This window comes from Calliphora vicina, chromosome 3 (genome assembly GCF_958450345.1).
Source record: "Calliphora vicina chromosome 3, idCalVici1.1, whole genome shotgun sequence".
Lineage (NCBI taxonomy): Eukaryota > Metazoa > Arthropoda > Insecta > Diptera > Calliphoridae > Calliphora > Calliphora vicina.
In genome coordinates this window covers 25940333-25948740 of record NC_088782.1, presented here as the reverse complement: position 1 = coordinate 25948740, position 8408 = coordinate 25940333, and positions in this window count along the sequence as shown.

The window sequence follows — 8408 nt, the reverse complement described above, 5'->3', positions numbered from 1 at the left end:
TTTTTTATACTAAAAATCGGTTTTTGATATAAAATATGAGTAATCACAGATTGAACTTGTTTTCCCTAAAATCGCAGTATTTACAAAGTTATTAAAGATTTAAGATATTTGAGTTTTTTTATACTAATAATCGATTTTTGATATAAAATGTGAGTGATCACAAATTGAGCTTGTTTTCCTTAAAATCACAGTATTTACAAAGTTATTAACGATTTAAGATATTTGAGTTTTTTTATACTAGAAATCGATTTTTTTTTTGAGTGATCACAGGTTGAGCTTGTTTTCCTTAAAATCGCTGTATTTACAAAGTTATTAACGATTTCAGATATTTGAGTTTTTTTATACTAAAATCCAAATACAGTGGAGTATTATTTTAAATATCGTAAATATCGTAACATAAAAAAAATTTTAAATAGAATTTTTTTTAAAAAAATTTTGAAATTTCTTTTTTTATTATTATTCATTGCAAAATATTGTCAATTATTTGAATTTATGTATTGGAAAAAGTTTTGAAAGTTTTTTTTTTTAAATAATTCTTATGTTATGGAAAAAACAAAAACCTAAAATTATTAAGTGTATGACTTAAAAATGCGTGATTTTTTCAAGTTTTAGTTTTTATTTTGAAATATTTAATGTCTCCAATTCTTTGCCTTCAACCTTTATTTTGCTGGCCTGGGCGATCTTTGTCGTGATCCGTGCCAAAATCACCACTTCAGAACCCCACAAACCATCTCTAGTACTTTAAACCGATTGAGCACATTCACAAAATTCGATATTTTCGAAGCAAAAAAAAACGTTGGCGTTTACACTATAATGTTCAGTAACTGATTGAGAATAAGTGACAGATATGCACCCTTCAAAATTAAATATATCAATCATTTGGGCATTTCCACAGAAAGTTAAAACGTTAATAAACAAATAATTTTTTCATTATTCAATTCATTATATCAAATTTTTTCTTGCTCTTAGCTAACTTTTAGTTACATTTTCGATTTAGTATTTATTGTTTACATATTGATATATTATGATTTCTCCACAGATCTTATGAAATAATTCAAACAAAATGAAATAATAATAATTAAAGCTCGATTAACGGCAAATTTTTCATTTGATTTTGTTCTAATGTCGCGTTCTTATACCTAAATTATCGTTTATTATCAGTAACATTTGATCGTGCTAATCAAGTAGCTTAAAATTTTAATTCAAATAAAAATTTAGTTGCTATAACTAAAACAAGTTATGGAATGTAATGAAAGCACTAAACATTTTGTTTTGATTTTCAAAGTTTGTCTCGTTCGCTATAGTATTTTTTTTCCATAAACCAAATGTTTTTTTTATGATTTTAACATGCATATTTAGATTGGTAAAACTTAAAATTAAAAGAGATCAACAAAACAATATAGAATGTTGCGATAAGCCAGCTGAGAAAATAAGTTAGAGCTGTAGAAGTTGGCAACACAAATAGCAAGCTGCTGAAAGAAAACTTGGAAAAATATTGTATGAGGCAGAAAAATAATGTCAGCCTTTCATTCCATAAATCCATTCCTAATATTGAATTTTTTAGATTCATTCCAAAGCCTTTGTTTAAACTGAATTAATTTTAAAGCTAATTAATAACAGAATTTATTAAAACTTAGAATGATTAAATTTTTGTTAAATCAAATCATTTACAAAATTAATTGAAAAAATTGTCATTTTAATTCAATTTAGTCATTTAATAATGATTCAATTAAAAATTATTCAATAAGAAATAAATTATATAAATAATAAATTCACTTTTTAAATTTTCATCCCGGAAATAGGTTAGTGAAAAATTGGCAAAATTCCCGGGAAATTTGTAACGGGAATTCCCGGGATAAAAACCCTACAACTATCAACAGAAGGCCGCATTATTATACTTAAAAAATTATCTTCCAATTCGTAGATTTTGTTTGGTATTTTTCTAGAAGCACTTGAAACCGATTTTAATTTTTTTGTCGCGTTCCTGATCCCATATTTATTTCTTATATATTTGTAACAACAAATTAATGTGCTGACGAAAAATGAAAACATGAAACAAATTACTAAGATTTCTTTATTTTTCACTTCTAAGGTGTTCGAATGTCGCGTTCTGGACCATATTTATTATTTTGTTTTGCTTTATCCACTGTGTGTAGTTTGCGCCTTGTTCACCTTAAAATCGGTTGTTTAGCTAGAAAACACAATTTTATTGTAATATTATCATTTGAATTACCATTTGATATATTGGATATATTAGTAACAGAGTAACGTTTACCAGCAAAATTGTTTGTCACTACGAAAATATGGCTGTAAAACCTAGATCCATAGATAATTAAACATAGATCGAAACTATCCTATGAAACACCTAACTCAGTTGTCAAAAACCTAAGTGGTGAGAATATATTTGTAAAAAAAGCATGAGAAAACATTAATATTTCCAAGCAGTTGGAAAAGTGACAAAGTAAAGTAAAACCGTGTAAAATTACTACTTCGATGACCACATGTAAAGCAGAATGTGCCAGTTTTCACTGATGATGCAGAAAATGCAAAAATTGAGAGCTAACTCACATGCAATTCTTAATAACAAATAGAGAACAGTACAAATAAGAGATCTGTGGCTTAGTGGATAGAGCATTTGACTACAAAACGAAAAATGAGTTCAACTCCGCTCTCTGATGAATTATTTTTTCTTTTTTCTCAAATGCAGTAGAATTAGTACTATTGATTTTAATAGTGAAGTGTTATGCAGAGTATGGCAATCGGCCACATACAATGACATTCCCATTTTAAATTCATATGACAGTAAATAACATATGACAGTTTAATGTTCAAGGACAAAAATTAAATCAGGATATATTAATTCTGGTATTAAAATGTCGTTTAGTGAAATTAAAATATGGAATTATAATGTTTATTATGATCAAAAATCTACAAGTAAGTAGCTCCTTCTTCAAATTTATAAACTTAGCTGCAAGAATTGATAATTCAAAATTAGTTTAGAATTTGAAAAATTAAATATAGATGGAACGGCAAAAAATATTAGTTAGGAATCCTAACTTAGGATAAATAAAGATTGAATGATTTTGGAATTGATTTTAAAACAGACATTGTATGGTCCATTCTTGATGAGGCATCCATAATGCGATAATGTGAGAAGAATTTTTTAAATTTTTAGATTTTATTTTGAAACATTTGTAGCATCCAATTAATTTTTGGAGGACAAGATCTAATCGAGCCAATTTCAGATACTCTGTTCTGATTTAAAGCGAATCCCAGAGAGAGAGAGAGAGAGTTCTACATCGATCGAAACAAATAGAAGTCGGACGGGTCAAGGTCTGGACTGTAAGGCGGGTAAACTGATGGTCTGGCTAGATTTCTGATCTTTGTCTTCCATGTCAAAAGCACCACATCGGAACCGAACAAACCATATCTGGCACTTTGAAAGCTTCATTGAGCTTAAGCGGCACTTTTTTCTAATTAAAGACGTAAAGCAAAACTTCCAGCATTTGACGAGCTGTTGTTTACTTTAGAGTTGTTTTTCTCTAACAAAAAATATTAAAAAACCTTTATTCATTTTAAACATGTGAACGAATTGTTCAAACAAATTAAAGTCTCTAACCCCCATTAACACGAAGCCTGGTTATGCGTTAATAAAAGTTATACTGTCGGTTAAAATTATTTTTGTATGAAAACTGTCAGTATAACTATTAGTTAACACATAACCAGATTTCGTGTTACTGGGGGTTATTCGAATTATTCATTTATTTTTTTGTTGAACAAAAGAAAACTCCAATATTTAAATTAATCTGGCAGTCATTCGAAATGACTTTTCTCTCTACACCAACACTCATACATTGACATTTGTTTACAAACACAATACACTTTTATGCAATATAAACCAGACATGTAAATTGGCGTTAACAATGATGAACCCAATTCTGAAATTTTGCGAAAAAAAACAAAGTTTTTCTCTTTCCCCCCCCCCATTCATACACTTTATTGTTTTGCAAAAAAAAAAGAAAGCAGAAAAACCAAAACGAATCAAACAACAAAGTTTTCAATGGAATAAAATTCATTTTATGGCAAAACAGAACAAAAAACAAAATAAAAAAATACTCCTGTTGTATAAACGGAAACAGCCATGTTGTTTTATTTATTTTTTTTATATTTCATACTTTCAGTTCACAGTTTCTATTGTTGCTTGAAAGAGCCGTTACAGGAGCAGCTAAAGCAACAACACAACTAACTATTCGTACAACAGAAACAACAACAACAACAAATAAGTATGAATAAAAAGGAAATAAAAGCGAACAACTTAAATAGACCACAGGCATTGCAGGATTCGTGGAAGTTTTAACCGATTTCTAACTGTATGTGAGTTGACTGGTGATAGTGTGAGAAAGCCTTTGTATAAAGTTTTATATATTTATGTATGTATGAATGCATGTTCCACAATATGAATGTTTATACAATACAAAACTGGACTATGGTTTTGAGGCATAAAGTTACAACATAAAACGACATTAACAATTGCAATATTAACAACACATACCTACAATGCATTCTATACAATACAATAAAAGTCATTCGGTTTTAGTTGCTTCAAAACTGTATAAAACTGTATAAATTTGACTTCATTGTCCTCCTGGAGAGTATGTGGCAAAAACTGCAAACAGTTACCAGTAACAAGCTTTATGGACATTTGGTCTCCAAAACAACAATTATTTAAAGTAATAATAAAGTAAAACTATAGAGAGGAAACAAAAATGTTCGATATGTCATCGGACCTTGTCCGTTCCAAATTTGTTCAAACTTGGTACAAAGATTCTTTATCGTCATACAAAATTTGAAGTTGCTCTAAAATTGAAAATTGGCGTTGGTTTCTCTTTTATAGAACCTAAATTTCAATTGCTCATTAAACATTATTTTTTCGGAATGAAATATGATAAATACTATGAGAACTCTGCACCATCAATTTCAATGGTAGAAAGCGGTTTACAGAATATCGTTGAGGGCGTACCAGCGCGGAAGATGCCGAACGTTCCAAACATGTGCAGTAGAGTGACAGCCGATTTTTTTTTTAGATTTCAAAGAGTGCCGGGTGGAATATTGTGACACTAGGCCTAAATGTTAAGTGCAGAAAATTTGAGCCAAATCGGGCAACGATTTCTGGACGCGCATCGAGGTCAAAGTTCAGATATATGCAAAATTTTACTGTTAATATGGAATAAATAGGTGACACTCGTTAACTTTCTGCATTGTTTTCTAGAAATATGTAGATTTATTTATATTAATGAATTTTACATTAAAAAAAAGTTTTGGAAATTAACCCTGTATCTCCTTTGGTTCAAAATGACCCAAAAACTGTATTATCGCCAAAATTAGAGAAAAATGCAAATTTTTCAGTTTTTGAAAAAATGTTGCTACTAAATAAATACTTTTGCAATTGAATGCAAAATAATCGAAATATGTACGTAATTATCGTTGTAATGAGATATAAATGACAAAATTTGATTAAAAAATTTTAAAGTTATTACAAATTCGCCAGACCATTAACGTGTTTCAGGCCACTTGAACAAAAAATTTTGAAAAAAAAATTAAGATATTTCGAGAAAAATTAAAATAAAAGCTCATTTTTACTTAAAATATGTCCATATTTACTTGTATATGAGTTTTTGTCTTCGTAGGATACCGTTAACCTATTCGCAGGTATGGCCAAAAAAAATAATTTTTTTTAACGGCTGTTTCAAAACTCCATTTTAAAATTTTTAAAAATTTTGTTAAACAAATTTCAGATTTTTTCGATCATAAGATTGGGGTTTATTGAGATCAAAATAGGGAATAAAAATATGTAAAAATGATGTCAAAACCTCTTACAGTTTTTCCGTACCTACGATTTAAATTTTGCGATTTTCAAGAAAAACTAATTTTTTGAACATATTTTGGCGAATGAGCCCAATTTTCTTACTGTTATAAATTTTAAGTAAAACCTATTCATAATATTATAGTCCTAGTAATTTTAAATATATTCTGAAAGTTTTACTAAAATCGGAAAACGTTAATCTTTAAATCGTGAAGATCAAAGGTAAAATTTTTCTATATTTGGAATTTCTAATGAAAAGATAGCGAATGTTATATATTTTGGGCTGATTTTAATGAAACTTGAGGAATATATAACCACCCCTATCACGAATCAATATTTCACGTGAAATATTTTCCCTTTTCCTTTTTTCGTTCATCAACTTTGTTCACGTGAAACAATTCCCCTTGTTGTGAAATTTTTAGATGGAATTTTGTAAACAATAAACAGCTGTTACGAACAAAATCAACTATTGTGAATGTAAAGTTAATCGTGATATTCCCGATAGTAATTTTCCCTTCGAGGGAAATGGATATTTCATGGGAACAAAATTTCACATGTTATTGCCGATAGGGGTGAACATAAAGTCCAGAATTTGAAATAACAGCACAAAAATTGACCCTTAGCAGCACTTGGGGTCCAAATGACCCTAAACTTTTAAATCATGAAAAACACAGCCATTTTGACCCCAAGTGCTCTTAAAGGTTCCAAAACCATGTTTGCACTGTTGTTGTAAATGTTAGACCCCAATGTATATTATCCTCATTAAAATCGCCCTGAAAATATATAATATTTCGCTATCTATTCATTAGAAATTCCAAATATAGACAAATTTGACCTTTGACCTTCACGATTAACGTTTTTTTCTTTTTTAGAACAAAATTTTGTAAAAAAAACTATATAACTATATAAAATGTTTATATGATCGAGAAGGAGAATATAATCAAAAAGCGTGTAAAGTAAAATTTGGCACACTTAAGCGAAAGACCTATCTAAACTTGGCCAATTTAAAAAAAAAATTTTAGGTTTGAATAAAAAATTCTAAACAGGCAATGAATACCTACAAAGTGGTTTTACTATCACATGGTAAACAATGTCATAGTAGGCACTTTTCTGAAAAAACAAGTTTTTTGAACACATTTTCCCCGTTAAAATTTAAATTTTGTTAAATGTTCGGTCGGTCTCTGGTCTAAAAACCTGGGCTTTAAAACTTTATCCATCTGTTGGTTTAATAATAGAAATCGTGTAGTCATCATTACTAAATTAACGTACTTAAATCGTTAATGTATTTAAAGTTATGCTCTACAAATAACTTCTTAACTCTTTGCAGTTGAATGGTCACTTTACTAACCACCTTTTCTATAGTCTTTAATAGTTTATTGGCATCTATTGCCATTTTGCTAAACAATTATATTTTTTGAAGTCATCGTTTATGATTTTTTGCAAAACTTTGCCGTCAGTTTATTTAAAATACAGTGGAGTCGGGTTAGAGTGAACTTTTGATAATATGAACTACTGGATAGTGCGAACACACAAATTTTTACGTTGGAGAATCTAAAGAGTGAACATCGCCTACCTCTATAGAGTGAATTTTGTTTTTTTTTTTGCAAAAAAAATTTAAAATCAAAAGTTTTTATTTGTTATTTTTTGTCTACATGCAGTTTTACTCTCATTAGTATTTTTATACTACTTAAACTAAAAGTAGGGTCACACACGACAAATATTTGAAGAAAAAGACGTAACCACTAAATAAAAAACATTTGAATTCGTTTATTTATTTGAAAAACTTATTTTACTTAGGATGATTCAAAACAAAAAAATTAGAAGATGTCATTTTACTTTGAAACCTGCCAAAGAATTCTTGATGTTTATCCGATTTTTGTATGGATTATTTTTTATAACTCCTTGAGAAATCAAGAGCTTTATAATATGCGATTTTTTATTCCAGAAAAAGAAAGTATATTTTGTAAAAAATGGACAAAATAAGCCCTAATTTCACCGCATCGGAAGTGGAATCCATTTAAGTATAATTTAAAAAAAGCACTGAAAAACTCATTGTCGTATTAAAATAGAACTTAGAGATAACACTCTGCTACAAAATAAAACTTTTTGTCAGAACTTGAAAAGCGACGCAATGGTGGTTGTAGGGCTAGGTGAGGAAATACTAAAACCGTTTTCAAAGATTTTGAAACTTTCTCAAAATTTTAAGTTATTTTGAAAAAACAGTTTTAAGTAGTACTTTAGTACCTCTAACTCACACATTTTGCATATTTTTTTCGTCGTTTTTCAAATTCAACAAAGTTATTTTATTTTTTTTTCTATGAAAACCTATTTTTTTAAACAGTGTTTTAAAGAATATATAGAAATAAACATTACTTGTCGAAATCGGTTTATATTTGCTAAGGTTATTAAACTTTTTCGAAAAAAGTTCCAAAGAAGGGTATATTGAGTTAGAGCTGATGTTTGCAACGTACAAAAATATTGTCCCAATACCCACCTTAAAGTATACCAATATGTTCTGGATCACTTTCTGAGTCGATTTTGCGAT